This window comes from Nomascus leucogenys, chromosome 2 (assembly GCF_006542625.1).
Source record: "Nomascus leucogenys isolate Asia chromosome 2, Asia_NLE_v1, whole genome shotgun sequence".
Taxonomy (NCBI): domain Eukaryota; kingdom Metazoa; phylum Chordata; class Mammalia; order Primates; family Hylobatidae; genus Nomascus; species Nomascus leucogenys.
In genome coordinates, this window is record NC_044382.1 from 149,570,964 (window position 1) to 149,594,709 (window position 23,746).

The 23,746-nt window shown below is 41.1% G+C and overlaps 1 protein-coding gene across 2 annotated transcripts in view; it reads left to right on the forward strand.

Moving 5' to 3' along the window:
- CDH13 (cadherin 13) overlaps positions 1 to 23,746 on the forward strand; it is a 1,172,242-nt gene that overhangs the window by 803,201 nt on the left and 345,295 nt on the right. The window lies entirely within an intron of this gene.

Here is a 23,746-nt window from a genome sequence, read left to right on the forward strand (position 1 = left end):
TATAGGTTTACTGAGATGACATTTACTTTTTCATTGATTCTATCTTTGGAAGATGCCTCTTCCGCCCCTAAAAGGTATGCTGAATAATTGGTACTCAGAAGTGTAATTAGCTACACATACAAGACATCAGAACTACCTTATGGGGGACCCAATGATTGATCATGAATATACACAGTGAGAGAAATGTCAGTCTTGTGTGAATTATCTTATTTAAACCCCTCAGCCACCAGTAAGTTACCTTCTACTTTTACATCCTTAGATCAGGAGTAAGATTCCAAGTTCTGTAATGATAGCCAACCAGACATTACAGAACAATTGCCATGCTCTACCAGTAGTAATATCTGACATTTATTGAACCAATAATATCTAGACCATGGCTGTAGCATATTTCCTACATAGAGGGGAATTTACTCAACACCATTCTTGATCAGCTGCCCAAACCCCACAGTATTATATAAAGTGACTTCACTGACAAGTTGCCCCAAGGCATTTCCATAAGTGTACTGGTATTGTGGTTATATACTATGAAATACATATTGTAAAATGCATTTTTGTCTGGTTATGTTTTCCAGCAGGTTTAGGAGTCACCTAAAATTATTGAACATCTGGCTTCCAAACAAACTGTATTACACATTCAGCTCTACATAATAACAGGAATTTCTTTGCTCTGAATCATCCAATCTTTTTTTAAAAAAAAAGTTTTGTATGTATGTGTGTTCTGAATACTATGTACATAGATTTCAGCTTGAGAGAAATGATTAACTGACATTGCATCTTGGGAGGCAGATTAACTAGACATCAATTTTAAATAATTAGATTTAAATAGATGGCAAAGAATTTCCCAGAAAAGATGAGCAGAATAAAAAATATAAAAGAGAAATTCTCAAGATCAGGACATAGAGCTAGGTTCCATAGATGCTACAAAGTGAAATGAAGCTTGTTCCTACTCTCAAAGAACTAAATCAAGCTGTCACAATCTCTATGAAGCAATTGTGCAGGTAATTAAAAATATCACTGAGGTAGTCACAATTGAGAGCATCGACTAAGGTCAGTGTAAATTGGAGCAGGAGGTCTGGCTAGACACAAATTTGGGAGATTCGAAGCAGTTGAATTCTCAAGCAGCATTCAGACCCAGAGATTAATGCTGGTCAAAGGAAAAATTGCTCAGTACCAAGGACAGCTCCCTAGAAAGCTTTTGTTCCCGGAGATCTCTGGACAGAGACCACAGGAGTATTTCGGTAGCTGTGTTCTCTCTCATAATAGTTCATTGTACAAGCATTCTCATGTGATAATGTGTGCACATGACAGCATCTTTTACGTACCGATTAAATTACCAGTGCTACCATTATCATTGTATTACGATTCTCCAGAGGGACAGAGCTAATAGGATATGTATGTATATAAAAGGACATCTATCAGAGAGAATTGACTCACGTTGATTACAAGGCAAAGTCCCACCATAGGCCATCTGCAAGCTGGGGAACGGAGAAGCCCACAGTGGCTCAGTCCGAATCCGAGAGCCTCAAAACCAGGGAAACCAACAATGCAACGTTCAGTCTGTGGCCAAAGGCCTGAGAGCTCCTGGCAAGTCACTGGTGAAAGTCCCAGAGTTCAAAGGCTGAAGGATGTGAATTCTGATGTCGAAGGGCAAGAGGAACAGGAGGAAGCATCTAGTATGGGAAAAAGAAGCAAGACAGAAGACCCAGCAAGCAAGGTTATGCCACCTTCTTCTGCCTGCTTTGTTCTAGCCATGCTGACAGCCAGTTGGATGGTGTCCACCCACACTGAGGGTGGGTCTTTCTCTCCCTGTCCACAGTAAAAGCTGTGTAAGTGGATAAGATTAATAAGGGATAATGTGAAGGGAGATGAGAACAAGGGCTGCATCTAGAACCTAGGAGGAACACTCATATTCCAGTACTGGAGGAGAAAGTGGCATAAGTCTAGAACCCTTCCAGAGAAGAAGAAAACTCCCAGGAAAGTATAGGATTAGTGCGGTGAAGGGAAAAATAAATATCAAGAAGAGGGTTAACTGTTTAAGCTATGTTACGCTGCAAATAAATGAATTCCATTGCTAGATTAAACAATAAATAAATTTAATTAATTCATATAAAGTGATTGAAGGTAGGCAGTTAAGAGTGTTTCAGCAGCTCATCATAATATTATGAATCTAAGCTCTCTACATCCTTCCACTTAATTATCCTCTGCATGTTGACTTTTTGTCTCTGCGTTTATTGCCTGATGATTGCAAGATGGCTGATGCAACTCTAGATACATCAAGATCATGTTGAAATGAAATGAGATGAGAGTGGGCAATGGAGAGAAGATTCATGATCTTTTCTTCTATCAGGAAAGAAAATCCTTTCCAGAAGTTCCTATAGACTTCTTGTGATTTTTAATTATTCAGGACCAGATTACATGGCCACCCCTACTGTGGAGGAGACTAATGAAGTATTTGGCTTTTCCAGGCTTTGTTATTAGTGTCCAGTAAGGATGCAACTGGAAATGGACTTTGTGGTGAACAGCCAACAAGATTGGCCACAGTGGAATTAACAACATCAGTGTTCTTTCAGGCATTGACATGCTTTTACCATAATTAGTTCTTTTGAATAAGCTAATAAAATAGTCAAGATTACCCAAAGCACCTTCTCATGAAAGCAGGAAACAAAGTTTTGGCAATCCTCAACCATGATATTTTGGTTGTTAAAATTGATGGCATTTCTTACTTTTTAAAAAACTATCATATGAACAAGTGTTTAGTTCATGTTTTTCTCATATAAAAGTTAAGTTTTGACTTACTGATGTTGGTCTCAGTTTTTAAGAATCAATCATACAGAAAAGTTGGTAGATTTTATGGATTTATAGTAGAACTACTTAGCTAAAAATTTCTTTATCATTTGAAGGCCCTGTTCCCCTTTAATTAGATATTCTAGAACCTCTGGATTTTTCCATAATACTATTTTTCATAATTTGTACTATATAAAAATAATTTGTTTTGAGGATGTTGTATCATTGAACTAAAAATCATATTAATACTCATCCGAGGAATTACACAGTCATTCTCTTTAGTGGGGAAACTTAAGAACCTGAGCTGTTTCCTGTGATGTTTAGGAGACATTCAGTGAGTATTGATCATGATGAACTAGAACATCGAATTCTAAGTTGAACAGTGGTCTCAGAAAGATTGATGGCTAGAAAGGTCTTTGAGATGATCTATCATCTGGTTTCTTATAGTATTAATGCTTATAATTAGAGACAGAAAAGACTTTAATTTCTTGCATGAATTAATTAATACTTATAATAAATGTCTTTAAAGCTCTTTCTGGTGTCTGGTTCAAAAATTGCAGTACTTCAGGTCTATTAATTCCTTCTAAAATGGATAATCTGGTCAAGGTTGAGCCACTGCTGCTAAAGTGATCTGTGAATTAGAGGATGTTTGACTTCTCCTCTGACCTCTAAGCTTATGTGGCCATTTGCTTGCATGACCTCTCATTGAGATTACCCAAAGTTGCCCCATCTTTAAAAGGAAGATAATAACAGTACTTTCCTCATGAGCCAGTTTTGATAATTACATGACGTGCTTAGAAAAGTGCCTGGCACACAATGAACACTCAGAAATGTTGGGTAGGGACAATGGCTATGACGATCATGATAAAGGAGGAGGAGGAGGAGAATTTGGCAGTTTTTTCCTGAGTACCCACTATATGTAAAACACTATGCCAAATACTAGGAATACAAAGATAAATTAGACATGCAAGATTTACATTCCAGAAGGCTTCATTTTTGTGTTCTCTAATTCAGTACATGTCTTTCTTCCATTTCTAATGTAGATTTACATGTAACAGCAAACTCACTGGAAATGTGTTTCCCTCCATTTTCTGCTATATTGACCCTGTATCTAGAAATAACCAGGGTCCCAAAAAAATCTGTTTGGTTTTCTTTACTGATGAGTAGAGTTTAAGAATTGTGTAAGTCCTCAGTAGCCTCTAAAGTATTTCAGGCATTTTCAACATGACATGTCAACACTCACCCAAGAGACCATCTTTTAACTGAGTCGTTATTGAAAGTTCTCATTTTGTTCACTTCTTCAGAAAATACAAAGAGGAAAAAAAGCCTAAAGCCACTGACTCCTTGCTCTTTCAATGGCATCACCATTGTGTGATCTATCTTCTGCTGCTAGGAGGAAATTCCAGGAATCCTTGATCTCTCATCTTTTAAACTGATTTCACAGAGGGTATCCCTGACAGCATTTTTAAAAAAAGGCAAACAAGAAAAGTCTCAAATGGGTAGAATTTTTCTAAAAGTCTGAAATAAAAGTTTAAAACTGATTTTCAGGTTTCCTGTTATTACCTAGGCACACCTAAATGAATACTTGAAGAATGGGGTTGTAAATACTCTCAGAGGCATCTACAGCAATCATGGTCATATGTCTGTTGCAGTGGAATTATTTAGTATAAATTATTGTATATGAAACCCTAATAAATATGTAGGATCAAGACATGTGTTTCTGGTTGTGGGAAATGCAAGATGTGCAATTCCCTTTGTCCCTGTTCTGGTGGCCCTTGAGCGTTCCTGCCAATCTTTGTAACTTCAGAGAATGCCAGAATTGTGGGGAAAGATAATTCTTACTGCCTACCCCCATTTCCCTCCATCCTATGGAAGTTTGGGACATGGCTATACACTATAACTAAACTTTAAGGCATCTACAAGTAAGAAACGTGAATAAAAACTTCACCCGGGAAAACAGTCTAGAAGAGAGAAATCCAACATGGACTGAAAAGTCTAGAAGAGGGAAATGCCACATGGACTAAACAGTCTAAAAGAGGGAAATCCAGCATGCACTGGAAGAGGGGAATCCAACATGGACTGCTGTGCACCAGCCTACATCATAGTCACATAGCTAGCATTGGTTGCATATCTGCAGTAGCCTAGAGTTTAATCACACAAGCAGCCTTGGAGCCTTAGTTAATTTCAGTTGTTCAAACTAGTTGGATTTATGAAGGCTCTGCCATGCCCTTCATCTCCCACTTTTGAAGCCTCTCTTCCTTATATTTTTATGCTGCTGTGGTAAGACCTAATTCTGGGTGGAATATTAGACTGAGGCAAAGTAATATAAATAATATTGGGCTATTAATTTTGGAAGGGTCACTAAAACCCCTCAAAAATAAAACGGAAGAAATTATACATTTTCATAAATGGTTTTGCAAGAATGAAAAAATAATCTTTAGTCCTAGACAAATGCTCTTGGAACATTATTGTATAATGTCTGGTTCTTTTCTCTCTCAATTTAGTTACTTCACACACATTACAGATGAAGCCATTGTATCAGTCAGAGATCAATTTTAATCCCAGGGTTGATTAGACAAGTAGCTCTTCGCAGCTTGTACACTCTCCCTTTGTTCTACAGCCCTACACTCACACTTACAAAGATTTACACACAAGTAAGGATTTGGCCTGATTCGTTAGTGGAACATCCTAATGAAAATTTGGTTGCATTTAGCCTTTTGCTGCAACAAAAAGTCCCAAGGTTGCCATAGTAATGGGAAATTAAACCCACAGAGCTATTCCTTTTCCCTTAGTGGTTCTGGCATGCTATCACACCATAGCATGCTTACAACCTGGGTCAAGGAAGAGCTGTGATTCGACTGTTTGTCCATCAAGTTCTAAGCTATGAGTAATATTTGTAAAAGGTCATTCTGCTCTCCCATCGTTAACATGAATGGAACAGCTGGAATGTAAATTGGAAGGAGGAGTAATGATTGTCCCTTTGGCCATTTGATGACTTGGGAATTAAATGGAACCCAATATGTCATCTAACGTTGGTTTCAGCCTATGTTTCAGCCATAGGACATCTCGGAAAGGTGGTCATTTGGCTCTTGTTGAAGCAGTTGAGGAAGGGGAGTCCAGTTCTGGAATTAGACAATTCTAGATTTTCTTACCCTTGAAGCAGCCACTTATGCTGCATTTCCACTCTTGGCCAGGGGCCAATTAATGAATGAAACAAGCTCCCTGCACTCAGGAGGCTCACAGAGAAGAAGATGCAGGTTATGCTACCTCATCTCCACAATAACTCCCCTTTTAGCTCATTAACTCCCTCAAAAATATCCTTCTGCTAATTCCTCTCCCTTACCCTCTCTTGCACTGTTGCCTTTGGAGCTTTCACTTTATCCTAAACTTCTTTATATCTTTAGTCATCTCCTAGAACACACATTTCCTCACCTTTAGAGAAAGTTGACTCTTCCCTCAACTAATCTTCATTGTTCACGTACGAATACCTTTCTGTCTTTCCTTCTTTCTCTTTTTCTTTCGTCCTTTGTCTCTTTCTTTTTCCTTTTTTATTTCCTTTCTTCTTTTCTTTTTCCTTTCCTTCCATTGACTCGTTCAACAAGTATTTATAAGGGACTTAATATGTGCCCAGCACTGTTCTGGGCACAACAGATATAGCATTGAATCTCCCCAATTAAGCTTACATTCTACTGGGGAGAATAAAAATAAAATTAAAATTAAAATGAGATATATAGTAAGTTAAATTAGAAATGCAATAGAGAAAATTGTTTTTTCTTTTTAAGTGGAGTTGGTCCTTTCTCCCATCCTCCCATGTTCTTAACCCCAGTATTTCAAAGCTAAGAGGAGAAATCAATATTCCCAGGGACCCTTTGGAAGAACCTTTCTTCTATCACCCTCTTTCATCCACTCATTCTCTGAAGCTCATGTCATCTGATTAGTCACACTGTGTTCACTCCTCCCAGCTGCTGGGTTTCCTCCCTGCGTGCATTGAGAGTCTAGGGCTCTGGATTCTGGTTCAATTTTCCTGTCTCCTTTCAGCATTTGAGTGACTTCTGCATCTGATTTGAAGGGTCAGCTTCTTAATTTTCATTATTCCAATAATGTTTCTCTCCTCCTCACTTGAGAAGCCAACTCATAAGACTGCACTCAAGTCTTTGCTAATATGCCAACTACTCTAATTCCAATATTTACCACCATAAATCTCCTCCTGGACCATAACCTTTTGTTTCTCCCAATTTCTCTCCCATGGAAACAACTCCCATAGAAACAATCACATACACACACACACACACACACACACACTCACACTCACTCACTCACATGCTTACCTTTTTGCCAGTTTTTCAGCCTCCTGGACTGAACAGTCTAGAAGAGGGAAATCCAACATGGACGGGAAGAGGGAAATCCAACATGGACGGGAAGAGGGGAATCCAACATGGACTGGTGTGCACCAGCCTACCTTATAGTCTGTCTACATGGTGCTTGGCATGTAAATAGAATGAGAATTGCTGAATGAATTTCTTCCTTCTCCCTAAGCACTCAGCGACTATGAGCCCCTCCCACTTGTCCTACCAAATTTAAACTTCTTATTAACATGACCCATCTGTTTTCTTCCCTATTGCTCTTAAGGTGTGTGGTGATCACAGTAATGGCCCCCCAAATATGACTTTGTCCTAATTTCCAGAATCTATAAATATGTTTCTTTTTTTTTTTTTTTTTTGGGAGACGGAGTCTCACTCTGTCACCCAGGCTGGAGGGCAGTGTCACGATCTCGGCTCACTGCAAGCTCTGCCTCCCAGGTTCATGCCATTCTCCTGCATCTCAGCCGCCCAAGTAGCTGGGACTACAGGCGCCCGCCACTGTGCCCAGCTAATTTTTTTGTATTTTTAGGAGAGACGGGGTTTCACCGTGGTCTCAAACTCCTGACCTGGTGATCCACCCACCTGGGCCTCCCAAAGTGCTGGGATTACAGGCGTGAGCCACCGTGCCCCACCTAAATATGTTTCTTACATGGCCAAAGAAACCTTCTAGATGTGATTAAGTTAAGGATCTTGAGATGGAGATAGTATTATTAATTATCTGGGTAGACCCAATAGAATCACAAGTGTCCTTATAAGAGGGATATAGGAGGGTCAGAGAAAGAGATGTGGCAATGGGAACAGTAGTTAGAGTGATGAAGCCCTGAGCCAAGGAATGTGGGCAGCCTCAAGAATCTGGAAAAGGCGACAACGAATTCTCTTCTGGAGCCTCCTGAAGGAAACAACCCCCCTAACGGCTTGACTTAACCCCCATGAGACTCGTCTCAAACTTCTGACCTCTAAAACTATAAATCATCAGAGTTGTTTTAAGTCACTGAGATGGTACAATTTGTTACTGCAGCTGCAAGAGACTCATATAATATGCCAGCACCACTAGATAACACAGCAAGGGAGTGCAGTGATTATGGTGCCTTGTGTCTTCAGGATTCTCCTCCACCCTTGTCAGGCCTGGGTGCTACTAAGCATCTCTGCACTTACGGTCTGCTGTTCTGCTCCACCATTCTCTCTCCCAGCACATCAAGAACCAACCACAGAGTTGACAAGGGGCCACTTGTAACAATGTGAGCTTCTGTTCCCCTCATAGTATTAACAATTACATTCCTATGACTCCTTTCAGGGCTGTGAAGATGTTCCTTGGACCCAGTCAAAGGCAGAACTGCTGACAGCTTTGGCTGCTCCATGTCACCTCACTTGTGAATGGCGACAGAAAAGCCTGGGTGATCTGTAGCTGACCCTCTGGTCAGTTCTACTGGCACAAATTAAAATTTTAAGGGAATTGATCTCTGGTATATTTCCCCTTTGCAGATGACACAGAGAGGGTCATTTATGTTCATAAGGTTGGGGCGAAAACTCTACTGGCTAGCAGCAGCATTTGAATAGGGGGAAATGGCACATTTTGACTGCTCATGTTTATTATGGGAGGGGCAAAATTAGTTTTATTATTGGGCTTCATGTGACCTTCCATGGGACCTGAGGGGGATTCAATGACTGAGAAACACAGGAAAAACAGCAGGCAGGAAAAACAGCAGGCAGCAAAAACAGTGAACTAGCTCAAGAAATATGTTTTTTGTTTTTAAAGACATTGGAAACATGCTGTAAGTCTTTAATTAGTTTGACTTCCATGGTTAGATTTTCTTTTTTACTCCAACATTTTCCTGAGTTGATTTTGGATTTGTTTGTTTTTCCATTGACAAGATTCTTTTTTAATTGTGTTGTCAAGTTAGAGAATAGGATTCTGCTTTTGAAAAAAGTGCTTTGTGGCATGGAGATAACAATAACTTTTCATAACTTGTGATGTTTTGTTAAATAACTCCCTGAACAAGCCATGGTAATAAGTGCTAGCCCAAGAAATCAGAACTTTGGTGCTTGGCAGGTAGAGAGGATGAGAGATGCTGAATGAATGAGAAATAAGTAGATATACTAGAAATCAGTCCATAAGACAAGGGGATGGATGAGATTCTGTATCTGTTTGCCATTCTCTTCTTGCCTTTGTTCATTTGTGGAATAAGTTACACATATTTATTTGTTTATGTTTTAGGGAAAATCCATTTGGTGCATGAATTCTGTTGTTTTCTTGTGAAATTGTTTGTTTCAAATCTCCCCATCTTCCAGTGCATTCAGCCACTATTCTTGGTTTGTTTGTTAAAATAACCATTGCCCTGGGCCAATCCATTACATTTATCTTTAATAACCAACTCTAGGATTTGTTCAGCCATCACTTTCCTTGTCAAGGGACACAAATATCTTCTCTCATCCATTTCCTAGGGGGAAGTATCTTCTCTTCTTGTCTTGATAAGACAGTTACCAGAGGAAGAAAGAGGAAAACCTTATCCTTTGAAAGATGGCATTAATTCATGTGCATTTGGCAGTGGGAGAGGATATTGTAGCCTGCGGTCAGCTATGACTTCTTAACACTCTGTATAAAACTGGATCTGAACAAGCCATAGCATTTACGAGAAGGTCCTTTTGTGTGTCGTGACACAGACTGGTATCCCATTTATGACAAGAGAGGCCGATTTTCTAAGATTGGTCCAGAGCAGGACGCTCTTCGACCAATCTCAACCACCTGATTTCCTCATGAGGTACAGGGGACTTTTGCAAACCTCTCCTTTAATAGGCACACCTCTCCTTTGACGACCGATCTTTAAGGATAGGGTTAGAACCTTCAGTCTCGATTTTATTCATTATCATATCCCCTATGCCAGGCTCAGAGACTTCCTGTGATTATATTTGTTGCATGAACATTACGTATACACTAAAAGACAATGAAGAAACACACACACACACACACAGCATTGAAGATGACCCAAAAGAGAGAAAACGAAGCTTGAGGGAAATAAAAATAAATTACCTGGTTTCCAGCCAAACAACCTAAGGTGACATTTGGCTGTTGGAGCAATTCCCTTTCCTCAGTCACGGTTGGCCATCAGCTACCTTTCCGTCATGACGGTGGTCTCAGAGACCACACTCTGCTCCGTCCCACCTGCCCCTCGGAATGCTGAGGGGAAGGTGACCAGTTCTGGCTAATCTTTCCTTAGAACTTGTGCTCTGCTTCTGTAACTTGGCAAGCACAGGCCCTTTTGTAAAATACCTTTATAATATTCCACTGTGACATGAACCACGTTTTTATTTTATTGGGGTAAGAACACTTAACATGAGCTCTACCCTCTTAACAAATATTTTTGAGTAGACAATCCATTATTGTGTACATAAGCTATCTGGAGCTTATTCAGCTTGCCTGAAGTTATCTAGAGCTAATTCAGCTTGCCTGACTGAAAACTGATGCCCATTGATTATTAATTCCTCATTTCACCTCCCTTCAGCCCCTGGCAACCACCATTCCCCTGTTTGAGTCTATAAATTGGACTGTTTTAGGTACCTCATCTAAGTTGATCTGGTATAGACACTATAGGAAACACTATGGAGTTTCCTCAAACAATTAAAAATAGTGCTACCATGTGATCCAGCAATTTCGCTTCTGGGCATTTAAAAGAATTGATATCAGGATCTTGAGGATGTATTAGGGCTCCTGTGTTCACCACAGCACTACTCAAAATTGGCAAGATGTGGAACCAGCCTAAGTGTTTCCTGACATGCACTCTCTTTTGCAGTTTGATTAATTTACAGTGATCATATTTGTTGCATGAAGATTAACTATACACTAAAAGACAATGGAGAAATACACACACATACCCCCACACACCATTGAAGAGGACTCCAAAGAGAGAAAACAGGGCATAAGGAAAATAAATAAATGAAAAACCTGATTTCCTGCCAAACAACCTAATCGTTGGGAGCTAAAGTTGTTGACTCTTATTTATTTCCACTTTATTCTTTAACACTACAAATGATAGACTCCCTGAATTGAAAGCGAAATTAAATGTGATTTCATCAAATCTTTATTCTTCTTTTTGAAATCCTGCTTTTCTATCTCTTATCCATAGAATTTCCAAGTCTCTCCTTGAGCATTTTCAGTGGTAAAGAATTTACACTCTCATGAAAGAGATCATTCCAATGTTGGTAGGTTGAAATTTTAAGAAAGTTCTTTCTCAACGAGGATCTGAAATTATTCCTATAGTTCCACCCAGTAGTCCTGTCTCTACCTAATGGTTCCTCTTCCACATTCCAGATTTTTAAAAAAGTTTATTATGCTTTCTTGTCTACTTTAATCTACACGTCACTTCTTACAATTGTTGCAGAGTTGGCTGTGTTGAGGAGACAACCATAGGTTAGCGTTCTTTTACGATCCTGGTCCTATCTCCTTATCATTTATTTCATTCATTCATCCAAGCAGGAGATGATGGCAGAGAGGAAACAGAGCAGAAGTCATTATGCAAATCATGGAGGTCTTTGTAGGTCATTGTATCAGTATGTTCTTGCATGGCTATAAAGAACTATTTAAGGATGAGTAATTTATAAAAAAAAAAAAAAAAAAAGAAAAAGGCTTAATTGGCTCTCAGTTCTGCAGGCTGTAAAGGAAGCACAATGCTGGCATCTTCTGGGGAGGCCTCAGGAAGCTTCCAATCATGCACGAAGGAAAAGGAGGAGTGAGGTGTTTCACATGGTGGGGGCAGGGGCAGAAGAGAGCAAGAGGGGAAGGGCCACACACTTTCAACCAACCAGGTCTCGTGAGAACTCACTACCATGAGGATTGCACCAAGGGGATGGTGTTAAACCATTCACGAGAATTCACCCCCATGATCCAATCACCTCCCGCCAGACCCCACTTCCAGCACTGGGGATTATAATTTAATGTGAGATTTGGGTGGGGACACAGATCCAAACCATATCCATCATAACGCGAACTTTGAATTTATGAAGTGACATATAGGGCCATTGGTAGATTTTGAGGAGAGAGAGGAGATATCTAACTCATGTTTTAATGGATCCTTCTGGCCGCTTTGCTGAGGGATAGAATGGAGAAGGAGGAAGAGGCGAAACGGAGAAACCAGGTAGGAGGCTTCTGCAATCACCCAGACCCAAGGGGATAGTGGCTTGGACTTAAGTGGAGGCAGGGTTGCTATTGAGAGTGGTCAGATTGTGGTATATTGCCAGTTGCCCAGCTGGAAATTTCAGATTCCCTGTGACATGGGAATCTTTTATCCACAAGGTCATCATGCATTTTGAATAAGAGAAATGAATTATCATCATGAGCTGCTGGGACACCATGGATCCATACACAGAGTATCAGTAGCTGCAGTAGCTCCTACTAGTGCTGTGCCAGGCACAGAACTCATACCATGTCATCCTATGATCTACCCCAATGGTAGTTGATATACCCCTATCACAGATGAGTAAACTGAGGCCAGGCTCAGAAGTAGGCTTCAAGTGGAATGTCTAGCAAGTGGCAGAGTGGGGACCTATGCCTACTTCCACACTTGAGATGTTCTTCTGGGGCATGGAGAACAGTGGCAAGGATCACCTCCTCTCCTGACCACAGCTGCTGTAAACAGAGTGGGTGAAAATTGAGCTTTGAGAAAAGCTTTTAGCCTGAAGTCGAGAAGAGTGCTGGCCTGGGACTGGGGCCACCAGATGTCAGTTCACTCTGGGTGGAGAAAGGTGTAGCTGACTCTCAGGCTCATGTAGATGGCATGAGCTTCCCCAAAGCACTCCAAGAAAATTCTAGAAGGCAGAGTTGCATGACACAGGCAGCTGGGTCTGTGAGATGCATCCTGCACACAGCCTCAGAGCATCCCTGATCAAGAAGTGCAAACAAGTTGCTGGGAATGTTTTCCTCGATTTAAAAATCACCACAACACCATAAATGTGTAGTGTTCGAAGAAAACTTGCATGGTCCTGTTTGATATGACCCTTATGTTTCTTCTTCATGATTAGGGCTAATAAGAATTACTTTCACTTTACAAAACAGAAGCCACGGGATAAGGAGTATTACTTATCCATGCCACTGCAGGAGGTCTCCTACTGAACAGGGGTAGAACTTTCCAGCTCCCTTTGCACTTTTACTATGTCATGCTTCTGGGGACTGAGAAGCACAGAGAAGCCATCAGCAGGTGTTTATTGAGCACCTACTCTATGCCAGATACTAGATTAGGCAGACCAAGTCCCCGTCTTCCTGGAACTTACTAGTAGAGTGTTGGGACCAGGAAGGGGTTGCCCTGAGTTCTCATCCTGGCTCTTGTGTTAATTAGCACATGACTTTTTGCTTACCTAGCATCTCATAGCTTCAGTTTCCTCAACTGTAAAATGAGGGAAATAAGACTGCCTCTGCCTTCCCATTGAGGCTTGTTGAGTAGTTCCAATGAGTCGACAAAAAATGAAAAACACAAAAAAGCTTCGTGATTTCTAATTCAGCATTTATGTGAACATGGGCTATCATTCATTACTGGGAAAATGCATGACCAGCGGACAAACCACCGTGACCCAATGTAAAGAGCATCGTTGTTTCCTTAGTGCACCTACGAATTTTACCAAAGGCAGCTGTGACTGCAAGAAGTTTTCATGTTCATTTCTGTGAGCTTGGGGATAAGGATGGTTTCTCCTATTGACTCAGGCGTGCAACCATTACCCCAGCAGGAAAGAAAGGGGAGCCCTCTCAAGTCCAGTTGTGTGGACCTGATGACAAATGTGGCAAACAGGCTGATGTAGATTCCTTGAATGTACCGTTAGCTACTGTCATGTCACATTACACTTGTTTATGCAAGAACCATGCAGCAGATAAGAGTGTTTAAATGTCTTTATTACTTGGCATCATGGTATTGGTAATAGTTGGTAATGCATTTTTTTCCTCAGTGCAAAACACACTCTTAATCTAAAAATATGAATTATGCTTAGTGGCTCCTTGGAAAGTATTTCCTTTGCTTTGGGGGGAATCAATCTTTTCTATTGCTTATTTTTCTTTTCCTTCTAGCAAGGTTAATATGCAGAACATTATCTGATGGACTTTATTTTACAAGGTGAGAGGTTTCCCAGAAGTGCAGTACAAGGCTTATTAGTCCAGTGCAGAATAAATTGTCCAAAGTAATTTGAAGGGGCATCGTTAATAGCCCAGTCTTCTATGTACCTAAGCTGAGGTCCCACCTTGCCGCTCAGGTTAATGAGAACTGTCCAGCATCTAAACGAACTCTGTTCCAGGTTCAAGGTGGACCCCATTAGGGCCAGGTCGTGGTACAACATGGAAGGAACTTAGGGTTTGGAATTGTGAGACCTGCATTCTAGTGCTAGCTGCTCCGTCCGCTGGCTGGATAGCCTTGGCCCTGAACCTGTTTCCCCACTCGTGTGATAGAGATGACATGCAAGATGCCTTCCTCAAGGGTCATATTCCCTGTTGCCTCTGAAATATAAAGCAGTGTCTACCTCTGGTATGGTCCAGCCCTGCCACCTCTCTTCACCCCATCTCATTCCACTCTCCCATGCCCACTGAAGTGCTGATGATTCAAGTCCACATGCTGAAAAATCTAACCTAGAGTCCCTCCTCCACTCCCTCCATCTGAAACTCAATTAAAAAAAGAAAAAACAAATCCATCCAGTGTGCCACAGTGAGATACCGATTAGTAATCATGTACATAGCCCTTCCTCTTATCCCTCTCTTAGAGTCAATCCATGTCCCAGCCCTGCCGATGTCACACCTCAATATGTCTGCAATCTATTGTTTTGTCTTTTGTTCCTCTGCTGTCACCCTAACCAAGTATATACCCCAGTTTCCCTCTTGGACTCTTACAACAGCCTCATACCTGGCATACCTGCACCTATTTAATATAAATATATATATATATGTGTATGTGTATAAAATAAACCATATATATAATATATATATCAACCATATATATAATATATATAAACCATATATATGTATGTGTATAAAATAAACCATATATATATTATATATATCAACCATATATATAATATATATAAACCATATATATATATAAAACCATAGATATATATACATATATATATATAAAGGAATGTAGGATTTGGAATTGTGAGACAGATTTTATATATATATATATATATACATAGAGAGAGAGAGAGAGAGTTTCGTTCTTGTTTTTCTCTCAGGCTGAAGTGCAATGGCACTATCTCAGCTTACTGCAACCTCCACCTCCCCAGTTCAGGTGATTCTCCTGCCTCAGCCACCAGAGTAGCTGGGATTACAGGAGCCTGCCACCGTGTCTGGCTAATTGTATTTTTAGCAGAGATGGGATTTCACCTTGTTGGCCAGGCTTGTCTCAAACTCCTGACCTCAGGTGATCCGCCTGTCTCAGCCTCCCAAAGGGCTGGGATTACAGGCATGAGCCACCGTGCCTGGCCCCCTATTTGATGTATTTTTAATGGTGTAGGCAAAGTGATCTTTTTCCCAAACACTGGAATCATGTCATGCCCTTCAAAGCCTTCTGTGCCCCAAAGCAGCGTCTAACTCTGATGTGGTTCAGCCCTGCTGCCTCTCTTCACTCTGTCCCATTCCACTCTCCCACGCCCACTGTAGTCCACCCTGGCCTCCCTAAGCATGCCATGTGCTCTCTACCTGATCACGGGGCCTCTGTTTATGCTGTTCCCTCTGCCTAAGGTGCTTTTCCCTGTACCTCACATCTAAGTCCAGATGACTCTTGCTCAGCCTCCAGCTTCAGCTCAGCTGTCTCCTCCTCTGATAAATCTCTACTGTGTCCCTTGGTGAGGCCAAGCCACTCTTTTACCCCCTCTCCGTGTTCACTAGAGTTGTCCTTCTGCATTTCCTGATGTCTCTGGTTGGCTGTCTGTCTCCCTCATTGTATTGCAGACTCCACTGTGTGAAGAGAGGAATTGTGTGGCTAACACCAGGCCTGGTACATAGTAGCCACTCAATATGGGGAATGAATGTCTTACATTTGTAATTCTTCAATTTAAAAAGCTATTGAGAGTTTGTCCATGATCCCCAAGGATACATTTGACAATGTCTGGAGGGTTGTCATGACTCAGGGATGCTAGTGGCATCTAGCAGCTCAAGGCCAGGAATGCTGCTTCATATCCTGCAGTGCAAAGGGCAGCACCTGTCACAAAAAATGATCTGGCCCCAAATGTCAACAGTGCTAAGGTGGAGATGCCCTGCTCTAGAAACTGCCAAAGAAGCTGTTGCCAAATAAGAAGGAAAAGGAACAATGCAACAAATCACTCTTGATCTAAATTCCATTTCATTGGTTGTTTCATTCTGGGACAATTTCGCTGCATATGTTTCTTCATATTGGAGCTTATAATAATGCTTATGTCATATTTATTCTGAAGGAGCTGTCTTTTTAAAAAAAACGTACTCTCTCTGGAGCCTGGAGAGGGAGGATCACTTGAGCCTGAGAGTTCAAGGCTGAAGTGAGCTATGATGGTACCACTGCCTCAAGCCTGGGTGACACAGTGAGACCATGAATCTAAAAAAAAAAAAGAAAAATCAAACAACGAATAATGATCCAAGTACTGTTTTGTCTTCATGCCATGAACATCTTAATGCTTTCTTCAAAGCAGTATGAGGTCGTTAATCTGAGAATGAATCTGTTAGGCTTCCCTGAACTCATAAAGTTTGCTTCCTCTTTGAAAGAACTTAGTGCCTTTAAATGCCTATCCACCTGTGATGTGCCAAGTAATGTGTTCCATGTCTAATCCGTTTTCTGATAGTGAAAAGAAAAGTTGGAAAACTTTGGCCAACTTTTGTGCCTGTGGCTGGGAGACCTTGCAGAGGTTTTCAAGGTTTGCTGTGAATGTATGATTTAGACTACAGCTCAGTTGTGACATTTAATCCATAGAGATAAATCATCACATGCCATTGGTAGGGTTCTTTATGGATAAACAGGCCTAAAATAGTTATCTGTAAAACTCCATCAGAGTCTCCATCACAAAGTCATCACCATTTTTTTAATATAAGAGACTGGGATGGTGAAACTGTTTATTGATTATGGTGCTTGAGAACAAATTAAATCAAAGTCAAAACAATATAACTAACTTTCCCTTGGCTGTCCTTGAGGCATGCCTGGTACTATTTTGTTTGGGTTTTTTTTTTCCCAGTAGTAGGATGGAGTTCTTATGGATTTGATTCTGATACCAGCCTCCCAGAAGAGGCCATGGTGTATAATGGTTAAAAGCACAGAGTCCAGAAGGTGACTCTCATTTATCAGCTGTGTGACCTTGGGTGAGTTACTTGACCTCTCTGTGTCTCAGTTTCCTCCTTTGTTAGTTGGGGTAATGATAGTCCTTAACTCATAGAAATGTAATGAATATGAAATGAATTAATATCCATAAAGCATTTAGAACAGGGAACGTAGTCAGCTTAATAATGTACGTATTCAATTAATAAGATAAAGGCTGGCCGGGCACAATGGCTCATGCCTGTAATCCCAGCACTTTGGGAGGTCGAGGCAGGTGGATCACCTGAGATCAGGAGATCGAGACCATCCTGGCTAACACAGTGAAACCACGTCTCTACTGAAAATACAAAAAATTAGCTGGGTGTGGTGGGAGATGCCTGTAGTCCCAGCTACTCGGGAGGCTGAGGCAGGAGAATCACTTGAACCCAGAAGGCAGAGGTTGCAGTGAGCCAAGATCATGCCACTGCACTCCAGCCTGGGAGACAGGGCAAGACTTTGTCTCAAAAAAATTTTAAAAATTTAAAAAAAATCAAGGCTTCACGTAATATGCAGCCAAAGTCAGAAAAAAATTAACATTCTAGACTGCGCTTTTCCCATGAACCCCAGATCCACTTGATATAATATGCACTGTTCGATAATAGTTTGGCCAAAGGGTAGAAATTAATGTGGAATTCAACTTAGGAGAAAAAGCAAATAAAGATTATTTGTTCCATGTCACTCCAAGATGGCCAGTTATCGCCCAACTCTCTTCCTTCTGCTTCCTCAAAGTCTCTTCCATCTGCTTTCCTCCATCCATCCTCCTGGCCACTCCCATGTGCACACTTCTATCTTCTCTGCTTCAGCCATTCACCCCTCACCAGTCTCCCTACTCTCCCCTGTGCTAGAGTGGACTCAAGCAGACACCTGATCATGCCACTGTCCTGCTCAAAACCCCTTTCATGGCTTAAGAAGCAGCGTGCTTCTAAATCGCAGACCCTAGATTCCTGTATCAAACTGCCTACAGGAGAGCCTGAGGGACTTGTCTGCAAAGCTATTCTGGAGTCAGATGAAACTGGAATATTTGGTTTTTGGGATTCACCATGCTCCATCACCCCAACTGCAGGAATCATTTGCAGCTCATGGACATTTTGGATCACAGGGTGGAAGGGAACTGAAGCTCCCCAGTGTTGCCTAAACCTAATGGCACCAGGTCTGTATTGCTGACTACCTTCCTGTGGGTTGATTTAGGAATTGAAGTATGTGAAAGGAATACATTTGAGATTGCACAGATAATAGCACCTAGGGCAGGGCCCAGTCACAGTTGTGTCTCCATAACGTTGTAAGTCGAGGTATGTTTATTCATTGACCAACTACCTGGAGTCTTCATTTCTAGTACAACTGCTAAATTTAGTCATTCATTAGTCATATTTTAAGGACAATGGATAGGAGACATTATTTAAAAAGCAGTAATACAAAATACCGAGAGCTAGTCAGCTCTTTTATACTAGAGCCTGTATATAGTACGTTCTTTCCCACAAATCCGTGTTTTTAAAATATTTGCTCCATTCCACAATTATAATCCCCAAAATGACAGAATGGTTATCTGACAATATTTTTTCTGATATTGAACCTATTTTGTACGTTTGAGACTGTACCAGAAAGTCCGTGCAGCAGTGACATTGAAAGAGCAGAAAAGTCTAAACTGCAGATATTCACAAAGGGTTGAAAACCTACAATAACTATTGGGAATGTTAATCATTTCAAATGGAGGAATTATTAGAGGCAGCACATTTATCATGCATGTCCTCATCACTAGCTTACAGCACCTGACATAGTTTTTAAAGGAAAGGGAGAAAAAAAAGAAACACTATAATAATGAGAAAATGTACAAGATTTGAAGTCAGGAAAATGTGGGATTAAACTGCAGCTTCTTCCAATAGCTATGTGATCTTGGAAAGTTACTTCTCCTGTCTGAACCTCAGTTACTTCAACTTTAAAATCAGTAATAATGGTAATACCTATATTCTAATGTTTTATTGGAAAGAACGGTGTCTGGCACATAGCAATTAACCCAAGCAATTTACATAGCAATTACTCGTGAAAAAGAAGCTATTAATACTATTTATTGTTATTTTCCCACTGCTATTGCCCTTCAGCCAAAGAGCACCAGGAACACATCTGTAATTAACAAGTTGGGTTGATTGCTCATTGCATTGAGACAGAATATACTATAGGGAACTATGGTATGTGTTAGTAAGAGTGTGTTAGAAAAGACATATAATTTGGGCTTGCATTATTAGCTGCTTTGGGGGAAGGGTCACAAAAGTGAACCATTTCTCTGAATTGGATGCTCTTGGGAAGCATGGGTAGTTCTGTGACCAGTGCTAAATCTCATCTGTAGGTAGGACAGCCTAGGGTGAGGCTACCGCCGTAATTGGCAAAGAAGCAGCTATTGTTTTAGCCAGGAAAGGGGATGGCTTCAGCAGTGTTCAGGTCTGTCTGTGTTCACGCATAATTACGGAGTGGTCTTGTTTATGGTCTGATTTAGTGTAATCATAGAGTGGCCTTATCTGATGTTGGTGTTCTCTGAAATCATGTTTGACAGGAGAACACCAACATCTAACTAATGTCCCAGGCCAGCTCCTAGAGGTCAGTGGCTACTTTTCTTTTCCCTATCGTATTTATTCATATATTTAGTGAGTAGAGTACTGTCAATCCTGGGTGTCCCTTCCCTAACAAAGTTCAAATTCTATGTAAAAAAATTATATGTAGGTTAATAAAACATATTAACTTGGGTGTCAAATGTAAAGAAGAAAATAAGATAGGCTCAAAGGAGAGAATAGGGCTGATGTGATTGAGGGTGAACTCATGGTGTCTGTGCAGGCCAGGGTAGGAAGGCTGGCTTTCATTTTAAATGACATCTGAAATAAATAAGTCATTGGATGATTTACATTTTTAAAAGTTTGCTCGGTCCCAGTGAGGATGGAGAATGGCTTGTTGGGGATGGAGAAAAAGGGAGAGGAGGTTCAAAAAGTGAAGTAAAGCTTTCATCATTTAAATGCGGCAGCATTAGTTGTGGGTCACAGAGTTGTAGACTTAGGCTGAGGACACAGAAAGGAGTTTGGTTATTCATCTGGCCCAGTTGCCTCCTTTACATATAGGAAAATCAGCACTGACCAGGACAGATGAAGTGGCTTGTCCACACCCAAATATTTAGTTAGTGCAGAGTGGAGAGCTCCAACTGGGGGCCAGAGCCCGGAAGACTCCTCCAACCTTGTGCCCCCAACACCATGGAATGGGGATTCACTCAGTCGTGGCGAGGAGGGGTCTCTGCAAACGTGGCAGGTCACAGTCAGAAGATAGACAGCAAGGGCCGGGCGCGGTCGCTCATGCCTGTAGTCCCAGCACTTCAGGAGGCTGAGGTGGGCAGATCACTTGAGTTGAGGTCAGGAGTTCGAGACCAGCCTGGCCAACATGGCGAAACCCTGTCTCTACTAAAAATACAAAAATTAACTGGGCGCAGTGGTGCACACCTGTAGTCTTAGCTAGTCAGGAGGCTGAGACAGGAGAATTGCTTGAATCTGGAAGGTGGAGGCTGCAGTCAGTGGAGACTGAGCCACTGCACTCCAGTCTAGGCAGCAGAGTGAGACTTCATCTCAAAAAAAAAAAAAAAAAAAAAAAAAGACAGCAAGGGGAGGGAAATTAATCCTGGTGCCCTTCTGGAACTACTCCCTGGCATTTCTTAATTGTCCACTTGGAGTGTTTGCCAAGGGAAGAAAACATGAACCCATGACTGTGACCTACCTGGAGGGTAGACGTCCTGGAGAGCTTCCAACTCCAGCAATGTCCCAAACCTGTGTTCATCCCTGAACACAACCGCTGCAGTTCTAGGAAACCAAATTTCTAATATACTTAAGGATGCTTGTCAAGATTTTATTATCTGTTCTTTCATCAGAGAGATGTTTACGACAGCAGAAAAATTTAAAAATAAAAATGAAGGTTGGGCGCGGTGGCTCACACCGGTAATCCCAGCACTTTGAGAGGCTGAGGCGAGCGGATCATGAGGTCAGGAGATCGAGACCAACCTGGCTAACACAGTGAAACCCCGTCTCTACTAAAAATACAAAAAATTAGCCGGGCGAGGTGGCGGGCGGCTGTAGTCCCAGCTACTCGGGAGGCTGAGGCAGGAGAATGGCGTGAACCCCGGGGGCAGAGCCTGCAGTGAACCGGGATCTCGCCACTGCACTCCAGCCTGGGCGACAGTGAGACTCTGTCTCAAAAAAAAAAAAAAAAAAAGGTTTTGAATAAGAAAATAATTAAATTATGGCACAGCCAGGGTCAGTAGTCATCTGGTTGACTGTGGATGGGTCTTCCAGAGACTTTTCTCAACTGTCATTAGTTAGAACTCAATCTCTACCTGCTGTTCAGTACTTTGAGTACCACTCTGGTAATGAAATAATATGAATGATGGAATACTGTATATCCATTTGAAAGATGACAATTCAATTACTTGGGAAAAACACAATACATTTACAAATCGCAAAATACAAGCTCTAGAACATCAGCTTAATCTATATCTATGTTAAATGTACGTAAAACTTACGTTCCTACCAAATATTAACAGTGACTTTCCCTGAGTGGTAGAATTAGGCATGGTTTTAATTTTCCCAGTTTTTGGTCAGTGATATTTTCTTAATTTTCAAAAAGGAACATTAACAGTTTTTGTGATAAATGAGAAAAGTTTCTCTACAATATTTTTTTGCGTGCTCTTCCTTAGAGTTGGGTAGCTTTTGCAAGCTGCCAGAAGCGCAGCTCCTGCTTTTCCTGATACAGTTTATGACTCACAGCTGCCACCAAGATGTCAGTTAGCTCTGTGACAGTGAAATGGCTGCATTTCCCTGAACCCAGATAGAAACAATGTCTGGGAATTGAGAGAGTATGTGGCGGAGCCCTATGAGTAAATGTGATGATGATTCAGCTCTGGACCCTACACTCTACTCCAGAAGGAAATGTTTCAGGGCATCAGAGGGCATGAATTCATGAATGTGTATACAAGGCTTTGTTCAGGATATTTTTTAATGTAGAAGTTCATTGATAAAACATCCCTATGAGGTAGGGATTATTAAGAGGGCTTTATCTATAAGGAGGCTGGGATTGAGAGGATTTGAATAATTTGGCCCGGGTCACGCCATAAGAGCTGGGAGTGAGATGAAAGAATCTTTTTTGTCCACAAGCAAAATGGCCATGCCTGTACTTGCAGTCGGACCGGAGGAACACACAGGCCAACTGTGATGCAAAGCATGGTTGTCACCAGACTCCAATGCCACCTGCATCTTAGCTCTGGCTTTATTATTAATTGAGTGCCTTAATGGGCACCCATAATTTATTCTCCCTGGGCCTCAGTTGCCTCATCCGTAAAGTGAGACAAGAAGGTATTTGAGGTAGATGAACATCAGGACTCCATCAGCGTTGATGAGTACAGGATACTTTGTGAGTCTAGATGAGATTTATCCAAGGACCTCCACATCCTGCCTCCCACCTCCATGAGCAGCTGTTCCAAAGCTGCCAGTCTGGTGATTCAGCCAAAGACCCATCATTAAAGAGCACAAAGACATCCTTGGGCAGTATCTTTCTGGATGCTGATGCTTTTCTCCTGAATTGCATGTCACCTTGGAGAACCCAGTGATGGATGAGAGAGATCCAGCTTTGACCTGGAAAACTTTCACATTACAAGTTTTCTTTTTTTCTGTATAGATTTATAGTCAATACTTCAGCCTTTCTATGACAAGAACCTTATATTTTTCTGGACTAGATGTAACAAACGACTTTCCAAATGATCAGTGACATCCGAAGTTAGGGCTGCATTTTGAAATTGTTCTTTAGAATCTCTAACTTCATTGGGAACAGTGATATCAGAATGTTACCTTAATACTCTGCCAGAAAGGCATGGAGAAGATGTAAAATGTTTACAAATGAACATTCAGTGATGTACACTTGGTAATTTCATTCAAAGATGCAAAGGAAGAGATACTATAAGGGACATTTCTGTTATTTTGTCAAATGCTATTATTTACAGAAAAATAAAATTTCGCCCTATATGCTTGACCTTCAGGGACTTATTTTAAGATCATATGGCTTTTCCTAAACAGCTGAATTATTTAGTGAGATTGAACTGTCAAAGACTTTAAAATAAAGCCCACCAAAATACCAGCCACTCTGCAGTGCTACAGCTGTTCAGGCCTCAATCTGCATATTTCATCTCAGCAGACTGAAGTTTGCAACTGAAAAATAGCTCAGAAAATACTTATCACCTTCCATGCCAAACGCAGAAAGGAATTTATTCGAAGCTGAGAATGTGTTAGGGTGGGTGACTTACTC